The 23,370-nt window shown below is 37.6% G+C and overlaps 1 long non-coding RNA gene across 2 annotated transcripts; it reads left to right on the plus strand.

The window, feature by feature from the left end:
* Positions 1-7,762: 7,762 nt before the first annotated feature.
* On the plus strand, positions 7,763-23,290 carry LOC118222545. Of its 2 annotated transcripts, XR_004764297.1 has the most exons (5): positions 7,763-7,914; positions 9,559-9,581; positions 9,913-11,903; positions 13,695-13,739; positions 20,171-23,290. It is a non-coding gene; the product is annotated as an uncharacterized LOC118222545 (long non-coding RNA). The 2 variants fall into 2 exon arrangements; XR_004764296.1 differs by lacking the exon at positions 7,763-7,914 and having other exon boundaries at positions 8,990-11,903.
* The last annotated feature ends 80 nt before the right edge of the window (positions 23,291-23,370 follow it).

Consider the following 23,370-nt stretch of genomic DNA (forward strand, 5'->3'; position numbering starts at 1 on the left):
ATAACTTAAATTTCAAGGCACCCCCAGCGGGATGTCACAGCACACCGGAGCCATGACCATCCATCCTTCCATCTATTATCTATACCTGCTTATTCCTGGGCATGGTCGCGGGAGGTTGTGGGACCTATCCCAGCATGCATTGGGCGAGAGGAAGGAATACACCCTGGACATTTTGCCAGTCCATCGCAGAAATATGTTGTGTACGTAAACGAGCATCATGAGGGTCAGATTTGCAGTAGAATTACTACATCTGGTGGGGATTATATGGCATTGCACTGTGAATTGTATTTTTCAATCAGACAGTCAATATGCAGTTTTGTTGGATTTATTTGAGTATGAATTTAAAATTCTAATTTGTTCTTCATGCAATAACAAGTGCACTAAATCTTTTGCTGTCAAGTTCATAATATATAACAAAGGTTCATTTGAAAGTGCACGTTGATGAAAATAATTAAAAATTAAATGACTGAAAGAGAAGGCAGGATAAAGTATTGGTTTATGTAAGCTGTTATCTGTTACAGTTATTAAACTATTTAAATGAAGCACAATAAAAAACAAACAAAACCAAGAAGAAAGCCTTGCATACATTCCAATGAAAGATTGGTATCATTTCAGTCAATTCAGGGAATTAATTGGCATTCAATTAGTGAATTGAAAAATCCACAAAGGACATCATGCACATTTTCTCAATTAATTGAGTTATAGTTGTCAGTGTGTGTGTGTGTGTGTGTGTGTGTGTGTATTTGTGCGCATGCATGTGTGCATGTGTCATAATGGACAATGGCAATAACATACAGATGGCTGACAAATCAAAGGAAAAACCTGAATAAATGAGTGGAGAAACATAATGAATGCAGATGCTTCCATACAGGTGTACTGCATGATCCAATTAAGCAATTAACATCCTATCATGCTCTGTGGCATGTATAAAAGCCCAGTTGACCACAATTTTGGATGAAGATGGCAAGAGGAAAAGATCTAAGTGATTTTGAAAGAGGGTTCATTATTGGGGCACAGATCATAGATTCTACTAGTCTCTAGAACGCTACATTAAATTTATTTGGCAAATGCTTTATAACTACAAAACGCAGGTCCGATAAGGTACAATATTCATTATGTAACAGTCTTTCATAGCCAATTAACCCATTAAGTCAAGTCCACACAGTAAGCATAGGCTAGGTCAGAGAGTAATGTTAAGTCAAACTAGGGGGCATGACAACAAGCTACAACATTAAATTAATGCTAAAAGTGCAATATAAGTGCTACATTGGAGGTACATGTAATATGAAAGTGCTACAGGAACAAAGTGGAAGGATATAAGTGATAAGAGTGATCCTAGATTGGGAGTGCCTTGCAGAGTAGTGATAGTTCGCTTGGTCATAGTCTGAAGATGCATCTTCAGACCACAGCGGAAGACAGGCAATTACTGAATGGTTCGTAGAGGAACAGGGAGTTTGTTCCACCGCTGGGGAGCCAGGATGGAGAAGCTCCATGTCAGGGATGAGGGAGAACCATTCACCTGGATGGCAGGGGGTGCAAGTCTCAAACCCATTAAAAATAATTATATATGGGTTTGTAGAATTATTACACACTGTCCGCAAATTACTTTTTTAATGAATACAAAGACAGGTGATTGGTTGGGTTCAGCCAATAGCAAAACTGTATGTTCGAGGATAAATGTGTTTGCCATACTTTTTATATGCCTGTTCTTTCAGAGAAAAAGGCAAGGTTCTTATGTTTTTGTTAGTAATTCAGTATATTTTAATTACTCATGATCACGCATGGATCAGTACTAATGGCTATTTAACACAGTTGTCAGTTTTAATCGGTGGTCTTCACAATACAGTCTGTCAATCCAGTCAGTAACAGACAAATATTTAAAACGTATTATGTATTAAAAGAAAATAAATATTCAGAAATTACCGTTCTGATTTCTCCCATCAGGAATATTATTCAACATTTTTCATTGTTCAATTGTACAATCTAATTATGTTTGTCCCTTGTAGTGATGTTTGTGCTTATTAAACCACAAAGCTTTTCTAACATCCTCAACACTGCAATTCACCTGATGCATCTATAATTGGAAAATAAACAAATCACAAATGGTTGTTCAAAAAAACTACATGCAAATGTAGTGAATTACATTTCGCCTTGAGCTTTGTCATTTGCTTAACTAGGTTTAGTCAGAGATAAATATGTTCAGGAAAATTTGCAGATTGTTCAAAATTAGTGTTGTGCACGCTTTTTCTTTCTTTTTTTTAGAAAAGGCTTCACAGATGTCAGTATTTCTTTCATTATCAGAAACCATTTCTCTCACAACCGCACATATCGAGACAGTAGTTTGGTTGTGCCCAGCTCATTGCAGCCCCTAAAGCATTGGAGCCCCTTGCCTTTTTATAATTAATTCAATGTTGGTAGACATATAGCAGATTTCAGGTGAACTTCAGGCGATAAAACAACAGAGGATAAACTTCAGCAACATTGTAATAATCCTGGCCGCCTCTGTGTATCTCTATCCCTTCAGCGTATTTCCTTTCTTCTCAGTCTGAGAGAGGGCACTCGAGGTGAATGATCGAGGGGGCTTCATTAAGGGAGAGAGCAAGAAGTGCAGGGGGAAGAGGAACCCCCGAGGAAGAGAGTTACAGAGGAGAGCCTGGAGGAATCCCGGGAACACTCGGGCTCCAACAACCAACCTGCTAACTGCCCTGTAATCACCACTCTTCCCCAGTATGGGAAATAATAATTATACTGCACAGCTGCACTATTCTGGACCTCTCTCTTTCATTGTTGCTCCTTCCCTCCCTCCACAGCACGGACCTGGCGAGAAAATATTTTGCAAATCAAAAATCAGTGCTCCAAACAAACAGCACCTCTTGTGGACAGTTTGGGTGAAACACTCAAGGGCTGCTGTTATGTGTGAAATTTTGCTTCTAACTGCATTCCGAGAGTCACTTGCTTGCCTTGGTTGCATTGCTCTCTCATGGACAACACAGGTCATAACACCTTTACCACACAGTGTTATATTACTTTGGAATCTAAATGGCTTTACTATGAGGCCCATTAATGGTGGGTAACAGGGATGCAGATCTTTTGTCTTTCGACAGCTGATATGTCCATTTCTGTCACTTTTTAGCCCCCAAGTAGCCTTTGTTGTGAATTAGGACTGAATCTGTGCAGACCACCATACTGTTTAGAAGCACCAAACATGCAGGTCAGTCTAGTTTACTGGGCTCTGTCTGAGACCTTGGCTTTCTGGAAAAGGAGGATTGTGTTGGATATTAAAATGTGGATATATAAAAATATTTCCAACATACTAATATGCTGCAAAACAAAGTAAGAAACTTTGAAATCAATATTACATGACAATTTTCAAAAAAATAATCATTTTGTATAAGAGCATAAATAGAGAAAAAATAGAAAAGGAAAAAGCAACCATCTGTTTATCTATGTAGGAACAGTAGACAGATTAAGCTAATCAGTTATGTTTTGTAGAGCCATTTATCAGTTTGCAACATGATGCTTCACAGTAAATATTTTCCAGAGAGAAGAAAACATGAACAAATACAAAACACAATTATCACTAGTGGGGAAAAAAATATTCCTGAACAAATGTTTATTTAGCAAGGTACTTGCGAAAAGTAATTACATAAAGTTTAAATATTGCCATAGTGATTAAAAGCTATAATCTTTTCATGTGATAATTAGAGGCGGAAAATCCAGTAAAAGTCCTGCCATGTGTTTCTTCCAACCAGCTCATTTCACTAATTATTTCTACCTCTTGGCAGAAGAATTGCACTAATTAGCAAATCCTGGTGATCGGAACCAATTTTGGGAGGAAATTAACTTTCTGAACCTGGATTTTTCACTTCTGGAGATAATAACACCTAATGGCATATAGTTATCTAGCTTAATATTTTCTTTTTTTCGTGATTATCATATTTACTGCACTCATACATAGTAGAAGCATTCAGCACACTTGGGGCACATGTATAAACAATTAACAAGACAAAACAAGAACAGTCAAACAACAAACGTAATTATTAATACAGCACTCTGTTAAAGTAGTTAATTTACAGCTAAGATTATATTAGACCATGAGTTGACTGTTGATGGTTTAGCTCTGTTGAACCTTGCAGTCAGTCAGTGGGTTTACATGATGCCTGAAAAAGTTGATTTATTGTATTAGTTCAGCTAAAATTGGACTTTTAAAAATCATGTAAACATTGTAGTCCAACTGAAATCGTACTAATTCAAATTTTTCAAAGTCGGACTAACATACCTAGATAATGCGGTTGGGGGGGTCGATTTACTACGACATGTATACGCTTCAATAGGCCAAAAAATTGGCCTAGGCGTTCTGCGCATGTTCCGTAAAAAGACACGTCAGACACACCTCCGGTCAATAAACTCTAGGACAACTTTATAATACAGAGTAAGTAACCAAAAAAGTCTCATATGGAAATGTTGCATAAACCAATTTTGGTTATGGTTTTCTTTTGCCTGCCATCAGTAGTCTCTTTTGAGTTACCGTAAACTGATATGATGAGTTGTCATGCAGTAGTAGACAAGGGTTCTGACCAAAGCTAGTTCCGATTAGATTACCTAACTCTGAGGCAACGTGCTACCAGAAATCATATATGACTGGGCAATCTCAAAAGATGTGCAGAAATGTACCCTTAAGGTTGTTACTACATATACACCAGTTAGGATTGGGGGTAAGTTTCATTATGAAGCACTTATATGGGGGTACAGTATGTCCTATGAATAATCTTGTAATTAATAAATTGATTTGCCGGATTTTTACGTTAGTTTCAAATTAAACCATACAATAGCTTATAAATTTCTGAACAGGGTAAAATACACTGAAAAATATATTTGGTGATATTTCTGTTCTAATATAAATATGGATGGGCAAATATTAGCACATTTCATGGATGCTGAATGCAGGTCTGATGGATTACATTTAAATAGTGCTCTTTATTTCATGATGTCAAAACATTTCATAGTGAAGGGGGTAAACTGACCTCAACCGACAGTAATGCGTGGCACTCACCTGTGTGATGCTCAGCAGCTATTTAGTGGAAGTTAAGTCAGTTTGGGGATGTGTCAGAATACCAGTAACCCGCTATTCTTTGTGAGAAGTGCCATGGGATCTTTAAAGTCTGAAACTACAGAACCAACACAATGCAAAGAGCAAAAACCTATGCGGTAACCTTGTGGGTAAATCCTCAGTCAACCACGGTAGCTAATATACTTAATGTCTGAGTCAATTTAAAAGAACCGAATAGTGGTTGACTCTTGGGCTCTGTCCTAAATTGAATTGTATTCAACTTTCCCTTAGCACTTGCCATCAAAAGGGGGGTTCATGATGCATCAATCTGAGAGTGGTCAAATTGGAAATAAGTAACTTTCATTTGCTTTACACTACCCCTTTGCCTGAGTGCATGTGCATTTTCTTCATATTGGACTGATATTCCAAAATTATTTTGGCTGTTATTCCAGGGTTGCACTATTCCTCAGTAATTGACCAGGTAATGGTTTGCTCCTGTATCTGCCCTGCTGTAGCTGCCTATTGTTTGCAAGCTAGTGTAAGCATAACAAATTACCATACATGTCTGTGTAATTATTTTTTTTAAAATGTTAGTTCTACAAACAAAACATGGTTTGAGAAGGTGTTGCTCTGCTAATTATACTTCTATACAATTGCTAATAAGGCTGAGATTCAGGAATTAATATAAATCAATGATAATAAGCCAACATTTCTGTCATTATTTCACATAGAAACCACAGAAATATTCCAAAGTGATTGAAATGGAGTCCTGAATGCACAAATCCTATTGTCATGGCAACAATTCTGATGTGCACATGGCAATAATTTTTTAAACGATTGCTTCATGGTGGCACAGTAATAGATTTCAAACTCAAATAATGAACACAAAAATATGTAAGCACGGTAAAAAAAAAATTAAATTAAATTTAAAAAAAAAATTAAAGTACATAGAAGTATTTATGTTCAAAACTCTCAGACTCACATTTACTCACAGAATGAAAAACGGTACCTAGCTGACAAAGACATAGCAATGCTGAAGCACTGTCTACCACCCTCCATCTTGTTCTATTAAACTGTGTATTAGTTACAGCGTTGTCGTGCATCTTACAGTTAAATACTTTTTTGTGGTTTTCTTGGTGGTCCATTTTTACAAACTGTATATTTACATATTATTTACAATGTATCATATGTTTTGCCAAAGTAAAAACAATTAAAACTATTTAAATTCAGTATCTTAGGATTCCATTAACATTCTGGGAGATAAGACAGATGCTGATATATTCTGCAAAACATTTTAAATACCAAAATAAATAGATTAATACATTAATTAATGAATTAATTTATTTAAATTAATTGAACTATGAAAACCAAAATGCCCAAAACAACAATCAATATTTCAATAGATATATTTACACTTAAGTCTGGTCAGTTTTTCTTCTTTTAGTTAAATACAAACTTAAAACACCTTTTTGAGAGCTTAAAATGAAAATATTCACTTTTACTAGCACTATTTTATGTAAACCATACACTCACTAAGTGGAATGAAGTTATGGCAAGTGAAATACAATGTTTGCTTGTTTAATTGCATGCTTTCTTTCAATATTTTAGCTGTATGCACACCACAAAAGCTCTGCAGTGTAAAATGTGAATCTCAACAAAGAAGTCAACAGCTGAGAGAAATGCTGTCAGACACAAAGACATAAATCCCCTCTGACAAGTCAGAGCTATTGAACTCTTTAAATTTATTTCAGTTGTAAAAAAAGATCGTTTTATTTCATAATTGGATCAGATAGAATTTCCAAATGAATTAAAGTTCCAGACTAATTGTATGGAAATGCTGAACAGATGTGCTCAACACGTATAAATGTGCATTTACTTTTCTAAATTTTGCTACGAAATATTGATTTTTAACATTGGATGCCTAAGGGCATGTTGATTGTTATCATGGCTTCTTTCATACATGGATCGGTTATATTTTCTTAATAGTGTAACATGCTAAAAACTGAAGGTGTGAGGTGCATATGCTTCTTTATTTTTAATGTTTAGATTTTGACTTCAAATAAACAAGCATTACTCCCTGCGTTCAGTAATGGTCTTTCTAATGTTTTCCGTTTCGGTATTTTAGGTTATTTGTACATTCCATAACAAAACAGCAACTTCTCTCTCTCGGTCTTTGAATCCGACGAAACATAACAAAACTTATTTTAATTATTATTTTTTTTGGCCATAAATACACCCGGCTTCATGTATTCTAATTATTATATTCGTGTTATTATCAATATCATAACAACTGCTAGTAGTCGTTGTAGTGTGTACCTACTTATTTATAGTAACAATCTACTCTTAATATATCTCGTTATTACAAAAGCTGCATCATCTACACTTTCAGTTGTCAACATGGCTGAGTATATTACTCACATATTGGGTCGAGACCCAATTTTGACCACTCATCTTTTGTTAACCATCTCCAACTAAGATCACATATCGTTATTCGTTCTTTACGGTGACTGGTGAAAACATGCATGCAAGTTACTCCCTGCACAGTTGTAGCACTACAAGCTAGCGTTAGCCAACTCCTTTGGATTGGTGGACGGTAAAGATCGGAAGTAGTTTATTTATGCTAATGAAGGAGTTGGGGTTGTAGATATTTACGTTCAACGGGAGCCGCCCTTCATTCACTCACATGGTTAAACGCTGGGTGCGTTCGCGCCACTTTGGCAATTTTACTACAATATATTAACTCTGACAAAAGCGAAACATCAACGCCAATGGCTGCGATGTTTGAGCTGGAGATGAGTAGTAACGCGAATTAAAAGTTTGTCTAGTTTCTTTTTCAGATTTGCCCTGAGCAGTGACAGTAAACGGTAAGTCTGTGTGTGCAAGTGAGTGAAGATGGTGGATTTCGCTGGTGAGTGTCTTACCACGCGCATGTTATTGACAAGGAACCTGTTGTTGTATTTTCTGTGGGATGGGGGAGTGGAAATGAGCCTTATTAATTTCAAAAGTCTGATTGGACCGTTCCTAGTTGTTAATTTCGAGGCGATGGTCTTTTAAATGATCTATTTGGTAATAAAAACAATGTGGTGGTGAGGCGCATGGCAGCCCTCTCCTCCTCCATAACGTTAGTTATTAGAATGAGGGAGATTTGAAAAAGCGTGCTGCTGCTGTTTCTCTGCAGTGCCCATCAGAGCTCCTACTGTAGATGGGTGCCTTGCAACTATACGGGAGTTCTTAATCGTCTGGCGTGCAGATTCAAGAATGCCATATCGGAGAAGCTGTAGCAATATTTTAAGTTTAAGTTAAAGTTAGTTTTCTTCACTCTTCTGTGTGCAGTGGTGTGTGAGTTAAAGTGCCTCCAGAACAAAGCAGCGCAGCACATGGGGCAGCTGCAGGCCGCGCGGTATGGCTAGCTTGTTTGCTAGCTTACTAGATGGCCATCTGAAATGGCATGGAGTCTTCAGAAGAGTCCTAGTGTGTGTCTCTTTTGTATGACTGGAAGCTGCATTATGCTGTTCCGAAACCATTTTTAAATTGAGCAGAATTTGAATTGACTAGTGCGAACAATGCGCAAATCATCGCAGGCCGGTGGATGGCTAATTAGCTAGCTAGGTAATATTTAATTTAGCATGTTACCAAAGCTAGTCAACCACTATTGGGCGAATATATATACCCAAATTATTTTATCTGCTGGCCTTTTACAACTGTGAAATGACCTATTATCGCACCAGCTTTGGCCATATTTAGCTTTTCTTAACATGGGTTTATTCGCTACCTGGCCAGTGCATGCTTTGTAGGATTTAGTCACGTTAGCAGCTAGCGAGCTAATTTAGCTATGGTATAGTAGCTACAACAAGGGAATGGCCAGTTGACTATTGTGCTGTTTTATTTCAATTTTGAATAAAAGCTATGTACTGCTCTTATTTTGAAGCAGGAATAAATTGACAACGCTGCTTCATTTCTACCTGAATTTAACCAGTTATTTAGTATTGGAAAAATGTTTTGTGCGAAATGCTCAGCTTTGCGGACTCGGCGGCGCCATATTAGAGCGGACGGTGGGGGAGGGGTGAACAGGGATTGTTTAAGAGCAACACGCATGCGTATGTCTCACTGTCAAGGCGGGCCGCAAGCTGCGTATGTCATTCAACTTTTAAATCCATAACCCAAGAAGTTCCTCGGCGAGTCTTTATTAATGAACTGGCCAGCTTATCTGTTACTATATACTTTGAGGGCACGTCGAAGCCTTGCTTAATACGGAACGATTTTAGAAGGCTGTTGTATGTTTTCATATGTATTTTCGGAGCGCCCCTCAGTGTTCTGTGAAAGAATTAAGACCATGATGTTCCTGAAAAAACGTGGTGTAACGCGAGGTACCCTTAACTGTTCACCTTATGCATTACGAGAATGCCGCCTATGACCCGGTTAATGAGACCTATCCAATCTCACGTGCTCCGCTTAGAAAAGACCTGGTTCTCACTTATTTTCATGTGCATTTTCCCTCTCTCGGGTAGGTCTCAATAAGAACATTGCTGTGGTAAGTACATTCTGCAGCTGATGTCCTGAATTGAATTGCTCATGAGACTTAGATTTTCACTGAACATCCTGTCATTTGAATTCATTGAATCTGTCTTGATGCAAAATGTAGGCTCCTCCCTGACATGATATTACGTTTCTCATTTTGAATAAGCTGTTGTATTGAGGGGGAAAAAAGTGATGATTGGTAGGTTGCAGAAAATTCAGGAGGTAGAGAAAATGCATGAGAGAGACTCCACACCGAATGTACGTTGTATGTTAGGAGTTAATATGATTCCGAAATGGGAAAACATTATTACCCTAACCTTTTTTGTTTGCATGTTCTCTTACAGAATGTTTTTCTGGGTTCAAGTCTGCGGCGTTTGCCTGAAGAACTGCGAAGCCGCTTTCCAGAGATTGCCTGGACAGAAATGCTGTCTGGACCGGTTACGTCACTGTAGTGTCAAAGTGCTTACAGTGCAGGTAGTACTATGGAATATCTACTGCAGTGGAGGCACTTCTAGCCCTACATTGACCACCATACATGACCCCATGGGACACCATCAGACCTGAGTAAAACTACTACTTGTGCTAAGGTGCATCTAGTGCAGATAGTGAAATAGACTAGCGCCTACTGCCCTAAGTGCTCCTTCTGGCATAAGGGCTGTTACTTGCATCTGATATTACACGAGGAACCTTTATCTGTTTTTGTTTTATTTTTTGCAGTTCTCTGTTAGTTTTGCATAGTTGCATTACAAGAAAAATTGAGTTGTGCAAATCTATGCAAAACTGATGGTGGCCTGCTTTATCCTTCTATTGCCCCCCACCCCCACCAGAAATAAAAAAATAATAAAAATTGGATGCACGCTCAGGGATGTGGCTGCACTTGTGCCTCTGCGAAGACTGGAAATTGACTTGGTGTGTATTTGGTTGCGAACATCTCGGATGATCTTATGAGTTTCAGCAGTATTAAAGTGCTTATAGTGCAGGTAGTTTTTAGTCATCTACTGCAGTATGAGCACTTGAAGTACTTCTAGATATATGCATCGGATTGAGATGTCAGTGCTTCGTCTGATTGTCTCTGGTCTCTGGTCAGTTTTGCTGGTTTGCATTCAGCTTCAGTTCTGGTGCTGTGCAAATCCATGCAAAACTGATCATAGCCGTGAATTGCATCCGTTGAATCTTCAAGCGGTCTCTTTCTGTGCAGGTTGGGATGAGTAGCAATCCTGTACATTGGTGAAGTATTGCACTTGTCCCGGCCTGTTCAGGACTGAGGGAACAGGCTTTTGCCTCGTCTTCTGCCATCCTTGTTTGATAGGAATACTTGCTTTTGTATATCTTTAGAATGTCTGTGTGTAAACTCTTCGGATGAGCAGTGAATGTGTTTTGGATGTGGCCTGTTACAATCAATGTTTAATAAAAGGTTTTCTTTACACCTTGTTTCCATTGAAATTTGTGTTGCTGTGAAATATTGACTCAACATTTTCATATTTAACGATGGTCAGTTGTAATCGGGTTTTCTGGTTGGAAGAAAAAAGTTTCTTTAACTTCATCAAGGAACTTGAACTAAATGAGAGAATTGGATGAAATACAATTAATTTGCTGCCATGTTTAAAAGGGTTACAGAGCAATGATGCCATTCAGACACGTCTTGGCTAATTGGGCTATTTTTCCAGTAAGAATGCATCAACAGTATTTAGTAGATCGAAGCCTATATAGGCAGTGTTTTAATGCAGTACAGTTACCTAGTTGGAAGGATTTATGTCTGCTTTGTGAAACTGAAAATGATGAAACTCAAATGGTAGATGGCCTGAATTGGGTGTGCCACAATGATAAAACTAGGTTTTAAAAAAAAAAAAAAACTTTTTCTATTTATTTTTAATCTGAATGTCAGCAGTGCTGATGAATCTGTTAATCTTACAAATAGTGCAGTGTGTATTTTTTAAGATTTTGAGCTGACCTAAATTCGTAAGATGTTACCAAGTAATTGGTAGTGGGTGCTGCTGTTGGAATGTGCTGCTTGAATTGCATTCATAAATGCCAAGTTGTAAAAACTGGCAAGAGAAAATCTTTGAGAAAACAAATGCTTCTAAGTATTAGCTAGTAATGTGGTGACAGAACATAGCAGTTTAAAGAAATTAAGGGGTATGTAAACTAGTCTTGGCTGCTCAATGCTACCTGTACTGCAGGTCCCCAGTGTCCTGACTACAGTTCCAACCTGGCTCTCAGCCTGCCTCCAAATCATCCCCAGTTTAATTGGCTAAAAAAATCTTTCTCTCCCTCTCTGCCTCAGCTGATGTGTGGGGAGGGTTCTGGCGCAAAATGGCTGCCATGCATCACTGAGGTGGGTTTCACACATTGGTGGTGGTTGAGGAGAGCTTCCCCCTCATCACTGTAAAGTGCTTTTGAGTGTGAGAAAAAATGTGATATAAATGCAAGGCGTTATAAAATATTTCATGTTCCCTCGAAAAGACTCATAAGAAGCCTGTGGCTCGATGCAGGTTCGGGTGCACCTATGAGTGACTGCAGTGCGTGGATTAGGGTGACTGCATCAGAAATGCATTGGTAGAAAAAACAAGTTGATTGTGATGACATTGGTAAAAAGGATGTTGGTTTAAAAAAAAAAAATATATATATGAAGACGTATTGCGTTGACTTGCTTAAATCTTAAATTTTATCAATACTTGTAAACGGATTATAATTTAAATTAGCTAATTACTCTAATAGATGTATTAAACACTGGAAGTGGTCCTGTGTTTCTCCCTAAATGTGCTTGTCAGATGCCTGAATTAGAGTGAACTGAAATTGGGAATGTTCATTGATCAAGGTTATGTAAGAAAAAAATGGCATAAATACTGCATCTTTGAATTCCATTATGTGACCACGTCTGTTCTTGCAGGAAAATATAGTCAAAATTTTAATCAAAATACATACAGACCCACAGCAACCAATGTGATTCAGTGTTAAGTAGGTTATGAATGCAATATCACTTATTGCCAGGTCTAATTCCATTGTATATATTTACATATTGCTTCTTTTATCAAGCTCAGATGAACTCTTTCTGTAGCATTTATCAGTCCGGTAACTATTTTGTAAGAAGAAAGAAATGTAATAGTTTTATCAAAAGACCAGAAGCTTTACAGTTGCATTCAGTCTGAGTATGGTATTAATGTATTCCAAGTGGAATAATTCAGAATTGATGTCTTAACCAGTGTTCTCCCATTTCCCCCACAGTTTGTCAGTATCATTTCTGAATATTAATGTGTAAATTGTTACCGAACCGAAAGTGCTCACCATGTATTTTAAAGGGTTGGGCTATGTGGGGAAGCTTAATATTTGCATTTGCCAACTACCAATGAATAGTACTGAACTTAAATGTAGAGATAAATAAATAAAACAAATCCTAATGGCTGGGGGGCTCAGATTTTAATGAGTGAGGTTATATCCATAATATGAAGTGTGACACTGCAGCTGACAACTTTGATTCAAATACTGAAGTTTATGCCCCGATTAATTTAAGCTGCGGCAAGGAAAGGAGTATTTTCTATGAAATGTAGGGCTTAGTGGCCTCTAAACTGAATGAACATTGAGAAAATGAATGATTTTCAATTTGCCTTTGGTTGTAATGGGCTTTAACTTTGGAAGATAAATTTATTTTTCTTTTTTTTAAATGTCATATATTAGTTTGGTGGTCACTGAAATAGGATCATGCATGAAAAATATTATCTCAGTGTTAAGGACAATGAACATTAGATAGTTTTGTAGAAATGGTCAGAAAGGCCTGTGGCCACTTTGATTTTCCAGAATTACTCCTAATATTTAGGTAATACTGTACACCTTTTGTAAGGACTAATTTGTGAATTTGTAATTTAATTTTTCAAAATTTAGTTGGGAATTATACAATGCTGTCTTGAAGTACTATCATAGCAAAAATTGTCATATTAAGAGAACAATTGTTTCATTCATTATACACTCTTGAAAATGCACTTGATAAAGTATATTAACATAAATTAGTCAACATTAGTCAGTGGTGTTTGCTGAACATAAAAACATTAGTATACGTTATTATATGTTTGGATCACAGTCACTTTACTCTTTGGAATTTACACCAATGTTTTTTTTTCTGGCATCTCAGACCCTGAATGTATCAGGATTCCACCTTTTTCAAGGAATGTATCTGGTGAGTATAAGGATAAATAATCACTTGTTTGTTAAAAGGAATTGTAAGCCATGTTTATAAGATAGTCAATGGAATATGGATGTAAATGGAATTGAATGTTTCCCTAGAGTTGTACTGTTGTATCTGGCCATAAATCAACATAGGTTTTGCTTTGTATTATGCATTGTCCCATTTAGATTGCATATTTTCTCAAGTAGAAGACAAACAAGACAAAAATAAAATAAAAATTTGAATTTTTGATATATGAACCGATTACAATAGTAACACAGCCTGGAATCCAGATGACTATTTTGTGCCTTTTGTTTTGTCTTGCTGCCTAAATAAGAGTTGTTTTGTATCAGATTGGTACTGTAGAGTCTGAATCTACCAGAGTCAACCTCCTTATGAAGCGCAGTCAATTCACCAAACCATTGTCATTTTTCAGCAACCCATGATTAATAGCATCTTTTTATTTCCTGTCAATAAATATAAATGCTACATTAGATGCCTAGAAGTTAGTAGGACTGTTATAATTACTACGGTGTGTAAACAAATATGTGCAGTATGGTTAAAAATTGTATTCTTTGAAAAGTTTACATTTTTTAATGTTCTGAATTAAATGTTTGGTATGCAAATTATTGCATGCCCAATGTGCAATGTTTATGTGTGTAATTTTGTTTGGAACTTTCTGAAAATTGAAAGTACATTCAAACTTTACATTTGATATTTCCCTTACACTTGTCATCAGTGGGAAGTATTCATATTTGAATCGAGGTGTATTGTGTCACAAAATGTTCTGAATTTATTTGTGCCACTTGCTTTCCATAAGAAGAGCAATGATTGTCATTTATTGGCTACATGCCTCCATCAGAGAGGAAATAAAGCCCCACATATATTTCCTAGGACCAACCAATAATCTTTTGTCAGTATATTTTCGAATTCCGCCTATGTATTTCTGTTTATATAAACCCCCACCCCCATTTTAATCATCTGAACACTGAAGTGCTTTTTGGAAAGTGGAATGAAATTGGCTCTGAACCCTTGATATTTTACACTTCAAACCACTCCCTTATGCAGAAAGTCCAATTGCATTGCCATTTTATTTAATTGTAGTTATTGAGATGTTTTCCAACTGAAGTGTCCCTGATAGTCCTCCACAAATATGTAAGTGTTATATTGTTTGGTGATTGCTAATAGAACCCACTTCCATAGTGAATGATGATGAGTGTTAGATGCAGCAGCAGAGTGGTGTGCTTATTTTTAAGCAGGACGGCTGTCATCATTATATCACTCAGCCATACAATACCAGTGCTCTGCCGATTTATTTGAACCCATTTCTGGATTCAATTTACACACTCTATTGTGGTCAGCTTTACATTAAGTCTGTGTATGTACTGAATGTGCTGTTGTGCTCCGTGCTATATTTGAAAAAAATATATAGTACATTTTGACCTAAGTACCTATAGGTGGTATTTTTGGATAGCACATAAATGAGTACCTGCTGACAGTAATTCCATGGATAACATACAGTTTAGAGGAAATCTGTTTGATTTAAGACTACTTCCGGCAGCTTGTCAAAACTTCAACAATCCTAGATGTCTAGAAGCTTTAATGTTTTGGATAAAAGATGTAGAAATAAAACGTGCTTGATAGTAAGATGCATTTTTAAAAGAGTAAATTGTCTATCAAAGTTTGTAGATTGAAGTACTATAAGTTGTCCCTGATGACCTTTATTTACACCGAGACTGTGTTGTGTTGTGCTACAAGATAATGAACATAAGATAAGCAGTTTCCTGGGGTTGTCCAGTCAGTAATTTGGTAAAGTATATTCTTCACCTTTTTATTGTCACTGCTTTCTTTTCCAGCTCTTTATCTCTTTTAAATATGGATTTATGAAGATACAAGTCAGTTACTGACACCATGTAATGTTATAGCTACTATCAGGTCGGCACACTTTACTGTGTAATTATGATTGAACTCCTCCTCTTGGATGATCTGGCCAACACTTGAGTCCTGTTTGTCCAGTTAAATATTGTTATTGTTAAGCCTTTATTCCCCCTCTGACATTCCTATGTCAAAACAGTTAAGATTTTTAGAGAGGCTTCATATGAAGTGAATGTTAAAATCTGATTATTTACCGAAAATAATCTTGAGTGTGGATGACTGGCATCAATTGCAGTGTAGCGAGAGGCGCTAGTGGTTTTGAAATCTGGTATTCAGATATTCAGACATAAACCACCGTTGAGAGAACGTATTGTCCCATGCCAGTCAAACTGTTCTGTGTTGCATCTCATCAGAACTGATACTGAACATCATTATGGTCTGCCACAGTCTAAAGTATAAAATCTATTATTGTTTCTTGCAGTATTTTGTTAATACACTAATGTGATGGTGTTATTTGCCAGCTAGTTTTGAGTTGCCGGGTTTTCTTTAGGAAAAAGTTGTCTTCCTTTTTCTTGAACTTATTATTTTTTTTGGGGGGGGGGGGGGGGGGGGCGGGGGGACTGAAAATGTGTAAGTTCACATAACGCAAGCACTGTTCTCGTTCAGGGCTGTGAAGATTCTGAAGTAAATGGGTTCTGAGACCAAGATTGCTCCCTAAATGGGGATTCTACCATGATTTACCGTCGTTGCATTCAATATTAGGATGTAACTGCAGGTCTCGAATTCAAGGACGGAGTCTAGCCAGAATGAGTGAGACTGACTGTAGACAGAAAAAAAACCCTGTAGACTCTTGAGCTGACTTCATTCTGGTGTTCAAAGTGGAACAGTAATCATTACAGGATATCTAATGTGTCCATTGAATTAATTTGTATGCTTTGGACAACGTTTTTTTCTCATTTATTTATTTGGCTTTAAAAGATATTAAAGTATAAACTATTCTAATCTTTTATCCACAGTATTAAAAAATATATGCTTTCTAATACTGTTCTCTTCTGTTGTCATTCTGAGGGATGCTTGCAAATATAAAATTAGATTTTGCATTTGAGATAAAAATACTGTAGTCTTTCACAGGAGAATGAGTTGGAGTCTTATCTTCCCTGTCACGAAGATACCAAATTACTTCCTTAATTTGGATTCACTTTTTATTTTTAATCTTGTGAATAACTTGATAAAATCTAATCATAATGTACCTAACACATGCTATTTAAATTCTCTAGAGATGGATACATGATTGTTAATTTATGGGGTTAATTTTTTTAAGCTGCCAGTAAAAAGGGAGTGCTTCATGCACAACCTCACTATCACCATCATGCATGGCTTCAATAAAGTGAACCACTTAGTTATACAATTTGCAACATTTGCCTTTAAATGCAATCCTTTATAATTGCTCTAATTTATGTTAACAAGCAGCATTTGTTTTGTGCAATATACAGGTGGAGCTGGTGCATCACCTTCGTTTCTGTGGAATTACGCATCTTCTCATGATTGCTGGACCTGTTGTGTTATAGCTTTAAACACCGCTTCTTGTGTAGTAGTTCACTTGTATTTCTTGTAGTTCACTTGTATATCTGAGCAATGCTCTGTAAGTTTGGTCTTTCTGTGATCTGGTTCCTTTCAGGTGCAGCAGCAAGCACTGTACTGTCTCTTAAAATATTGATCTTAAGGCCTCCGGGACTAGAGGGCAGAGGGTGAGAGACTGAACTGTTTCCCATGGCTGAAGTGAATCAAGTCAGACTTGCTTTATTAAATATATCAAATACTGTTTCTGCAAATATCTCCTTTAAAAAAAATCAATGATTTAATTGAAAGAAAGGACATTTATCTGTGATACAAATTCACTAATTCACTCAGAATACACCTCACTTAGAGACAAAAAATGACTCTGGCCTTGCTGTATGTAGGCCTATGTGGTTCGAGTAGTGGTCTGACTGGAGCTCTCCTCAGTTGTATACCTGAGTAAATGATCTGAGTGAAAAGAGGGAATTGGCTGAATACACATACAGTATGTGAATTTGAGAGTAAGGCTTCATGAAACCAAAAGCTACCAGTGACTCTGAATTGGACTTATTATTGTGTTTTGCTATGGAGTAAATGAACTTTTGATTGTTTCAAACCAGGAAATGATTGACAGCTGATTGTAGTTCCACTCATCATGTCATCCATGAAACCTCACTCCCATCGCCAGTGTCCAGTCCTCCCCTATTGGCAGAAGGTGTCCCAGTAATGGAATGGGGGGAAATGAGGCCTGATTATGGTGTCCCATATTTTATTATTTACAACACACAAGAAATAATAGATGTGTTTAAGTGAAAATGAAAAATGGAATTTAAATTAAAATTTTGGCAGACATGGTTGCTTTTACGTTATAAAGTACAGGTGATTAGAATTATGGTCTGGCTCAGCCACCATCTGCTCAGTGACATTCTGGCCTGGAGCTAAATGTAATTGCCGACCCCTGCTCTCAAAGCCGTTGTGGACAAGCTCCATAATATAAAACAATTGTAATTAAAAGGAATGTCACGGTTCAGAGGCTTTTAGGGACAGTCTGATCACTTCTCACTCCTGCAACTTCTCTTTTAATTCCTTATGTTTGTACTTCGTAGGTTTTTTTTGTAATTTTTTATTTGATTAATTGGATTTCACTGATGTGGGAAAAGTGAAAAAAATAAAATTGAAAAATGAATACAAATGAGCAAACTAACAGTCTCTTTTCCTGTTGACTGATTCAGCTGGGGAGCACCGTTACTCTCTCTGCGGTGCTGTGTTTGGCACATGAGGCAGACACGCCTGTAAATATTCTCAGCTTTAGGAAGACATTTGTTAAAAGGTGACCTGGGGCCACCACTTGAGTGTCGTTTAGCCATTCATTCATACTTGTGTTTCACCTGTAATGCAGTTTGTCTGGCCTCAGTCACACTTTCCCTCACATTCAGTTGGTACTTATGCCCTTCTTCCTTTCCCAGGCGTTCCTTTATAGGTTCAAGCGCTCCCTGTGGGGTTGTGTGTAAAATTAATGCTGACAGCCGAAGTACACTGGTGCCTCTTAGTGGTTTTGGAGTCCGGTCTCATTCCTCATTATTTCTCCGTTGCAAACGGGCAAAGGTAATTAACGGCTGCCACACTTCACTGAACCTTTAAGAGCCAGCAAATGGAAGGCATTTTTTTCTTGGATTGTAGACTTCGCTGCTTAAACTGTTTGATAATGTAATTCAAATATATACTTTTTGGATACTCACTGTGCCACTGTGCAGCCTGAGAATATTGGTAGAAAATCTATTATTATTTATTTTTTTATTATTAAAAAAAGGCAGAGCTCCACCACTTAAAATAATGTCCCCTTTTTTTTTGTCATCAAAATGGTAACTCAAACGTTTTGTAGTGTAACTCAGTGGTGCCTCAATCATGTGCCTGATTAGTGTGCCTAATTAGTTAACACACCTAATTAGTGAAATCAGGTGTGGTGATTGGTTGGAATGAAAATCTGCATACCTGCATACTCTTGGCCCTCCATGGCACATAACTGGTGGACTTATAGCGGTCTCATAGCAAAAGATTAAAGTCGCCATCTAGTGGCCAGATTGCTTATAATATACTGTTTTAAAGGATAGTTTGCTTTCTGGAGAATTAACAACTGAAATTGTGGGTATTGTCCTCATGCACAAGGCTGCCAAATGAAAATGTTCAATCGGTTCTGATTCAAAAGAACTCGCTTTTATTTATCACACTGAAAAAAGTAATCCATTGCTGGGCACTTCAAAGCCAAGTTAGATTAAAACACAGTCATGCCATTTCAGGTTTCAATTTTAACATGCATGTCAAGCATATGAACATTTGCTTGTTAACATTTTATGACGAATACTTTTATTTTTCATTGCGCTTGTGAAAAATTGAGCTATTCATGCAATTTTGCCATTTAGGGAAAATTTGTACTGCTATTCTGAATACATCTGCAAGAATATCCCGAAATAGGTTCAACATAATTTTAACACAGTGCCACCATGACACAGCAGTTCACGGGTGCAAGGTTAACCACTCTCTCTTGTTTCATGGTCTTACATAATTATAACTTCAATTTCATTGTGTAAGCACCTTGACTAACATTATGCATGCAGTAATGAGCCCAAGATGGCCATTGCAGAACAATGATCATATTTTACAGAAGCATGTGCTGATTCTGAAGTATGTGTGGGGTTATGGTGTGTTTGAAGGTCCACCATACGTTCTGCTCATGTGATTTTCTTTTTTTAAGCAAGTAACATTGTGTAAAAAGGACTCTGGATTTGTTCCGTCATCTTTTAAATGTAAAAGATTTAAATTGGGTCTACTCTCATGCGTTCATTGAAGCTAAGCAGTGGCCAAATTGCAACGTCTGACATTAAGTTGTGTTTTTGGTATTTGGTATTAATGAAATAGCTAGAAACACATGGACAGTGAAATTACCCTGCAAAGATATGATGGTAAAAGTGTTTTTTTTTGTGTGTACTAACATAACCATGACCTTCTTTCAGAAGCGTTTGAGGACATCATTCAGCAGACAGAAAAAACCATGGACACGTTGTTCCTCTGTGCCGACAGGAACATGGCTGCCGGTACGACTGACTTGGTCAGGAACCTGTTTGCTTTGAGAGTATGGTTGCACTGGGCTTTGAGCTCAAAGTGGGTGATTCCATCCAAACCTGCTTCTATGCCCTCTTCCCATTGGTGCTTTGTCACATGATCAATCCAGGCCCAACTCCTGTCGCCACGGACAACGCCCAATGCTTCCGGAGGGCCTGCTGGGTGCTCCATCTCTTTGGGAGCATTCCCAAGCAGCTGGGCAGGCGAATCGCGTGGGCCACTGCGCTTCCTGGGTGTGTCTTTCTCCAGGCACTCGGCCTTGGCTCTGAAGTCAACACCACGGACCATTTGCAGTGCATTAAGGAGCATGAGAGGACACTGCTGAAGATGCCATACTGCCCCCGATGCCAGGGCCTCGCCCACAGCAAGCCCTGAATGTAATGTGAGGCCGTCTGGCCAGGGCGGGGGAGATAGATGGCCACTGGAGGAGCTTGACCTCTCCATGGAGGAGGTGTCTGCCAGGATGTGCAGGACCCGCAGCCTGGAGTGAATGCTGCAACGCATGCAGCTTCACGTCAACCGCGCGCTCTGGCGTCTACGAAATCATCCAAAAACTCATTTTTGTTTTACAACGTGCCCTTTGGTTGAAAAAAAAGGCTAAAATGACTCTTTGGAACGTCTCTTGTAATTACTGTTGCTTGCATCATTACTGGACAAAAGAGCACTGAAAAGCCTGTACCAATGTAACCTTTTGAGGAGACTACTAAATTTAAATACTAAAAAACACTTCTGCAAGATTCCAGTCTTTCAGGCAAAGGGGGAATGTGATGCAAGCTACACAGCTGTGGTATAAAATCAACATACCACACAGTAACAGCATGCCCACAACATTCCTAAAATACACTTGGCAGCTGCACCAGGCTAAAGAACAGCCCACTAACTGGTGCAAGGCAGTGGTCCTCTTCTGCAGGAAGGATCATGCCCTCTGTGTCTGTCTGAGATAGATGTCTGAGATGTATTGCACTGGCCCGCTGTCTTTGGATGTCTATACGAATGTTCAGTGCATCCTTGGGCTTAATACAAGCCCCAGTCACTAACCCATAAAAAATACAATTATTATTTAGTTAATTTTTCAGGACTCTTAAAATCCTGCCCAACTGATTTCAAAGGGTATGGGCATAGGTACAGGGAACACGTTTTTTTCTGAAGGAAAGCTAATATATTAGTTCATTTTGGATCATTCACATACATTTTAATGTAGCATGCATTTTTTAATGGGAATGGGAAACTGGCCATAATCAGATTGGTCATGAACTACAATGCATATCCTGCCCCAGCAGTACCACCCAGTGCTAGACTCCCTCTTCACTTACTACTTAAGCTCAATACTCCCATCTGCTGGAGTGTATGTATCACTGCATTGCCGAAAACAGTCTTTCACCTCAGGAAATTGAAGAATTGATTCTAGAAAAGATGATGCCTTGAGGGATGTAAACATAGGAGAGCTTAAGATGGATGAAAAACTAAATGAGTATGCATTATACCAGTTTAGAATGAGCACACAACCAAATGCCTGCTGCTTGGTCAAAGTATTGATTTTTTCATGTCTTTAGGAGTCCAGCTGAGTACAAATATAGCATATAAGTTGAAAGGATATCTATGCATTTTACTACTGTTGCAAATCTACTGAGGGCTACATTAAGCTGGTGTTTTGAATATAACCAATTAATGGCACAACTTCTCTAATCTAGTTTTAAATCTATATATGTATTAATATCCAGAATGAGGATATTTAGAAGAATGAGAATAACGTAAGTGCTACGTCAGTGTTCAGTCATTGTCACATAGAAAACAAATTAAGTGTGCTGACAACATTGTCGGTATTGCAGCACGGCACCAAAGGTTGCCTTGACAATACCTTAATGATACCCATGGGTTTTGCAACACATGTTCATGCCTAAATTGTATAGTGTGATTTGTTGGTGTGCACAAATTGATTTTTATTTTATAATAGTACATGTTGATCTGAATTGTAATATAAATGATTGAAATTGGTGGTCAAGTTGCACAAAGAAATTAGAGCTATACCAGCATCTGGTCTTTGGAAAGAGTCAGTGGCTAAAACGGAATTCTTTCATTTTATACCCCAACACAAAATTAGCCTATTAGTATGGATACTCTGCAAGATTTAAAGATTAACCTGAGCATTATATACTGTCATTAATGCCACCTTAGTTCATTTAGAATTCAAAGACAGTGAATCAATTGCATATTTTGGTGAATTAACTGCTTTTTCTTTCCTGCTGTCAGCACATTTAAGCATTGCCTTTGGCTTACACCATCTGTGTACTTTTTCATGAACCAATCACCGGTGACCAGTGAATTCTCCCGAAATTATACCAAGCTTAATTTCTCCTTCGAATGAAGCAAGCAATCAGAAATGGCACCCATTAAATACAACTGAACATAGACGCATTTGAAATTTCAGTCCATTTCATCCGCAAATGAATTTGACCTTTAATACTGAGAACCAAGTTAAGAAAGTACCGTTTTTTTGTATTATCTCTCATGGCAAAAGCCAGGGTAGCTCTAATGCTCTGGTCTTCTGTGTAGAATCGTGTGTGCTATCCTCAAATCAGTTTTGCTTACAGTTTAACAGAGTCTTAACTGTATTTACAATGATGTTATCCTGCAATACAAGTAGCATTGCATCACTTAGGCTACTATGAGCTACATTTCTGGTTGACCTTCATAAAGTCACAAACGTGGCAAAATTCACCCTGAACATTTAATTTCCTCATCAGGAATTTTTGTAGCGTGTATGTTGTGATACTACTGAACACTGCAATCTAACGAAAGTATTGTTTATGTTCCACTATCTTGAGATGGGCCACTCTTATATACTGTAGTCATAGGAAGGGGGTTGAGTTGGGGGTTATGGCAGATATTATAATTTTCTAAAAATAAATTAAAGCATTGATGTTTCTCATTTTAGATGACAAGGGGTTTTGAGCTTAGTTTTGGTCACTTTAAGACACAAACACATGTTCAAGAGCTAGTGGCTTCGTTGTAAACTTTTCTGAGCAAATTGGTAATTTAGTCGTAAAAGTCATAAAGAAATATGCGAGAGAGAGCTAGATTTTGAAGGAAA

Source organism: Anguilla anguilla, chromosome 3 (assembly GCF_013347855.1).
Source record: "Anguilla anguilla isolate fAngAng1 chromosome 3, fAngAng1.pri, whole genome shotgun sequence".
Lineage (NCBI taxonomy): Eukaryota > Metazoa > Chordata > Actinopteri > Anguilliformes > Anguillidae > Anguilla > Anguilla anguilla.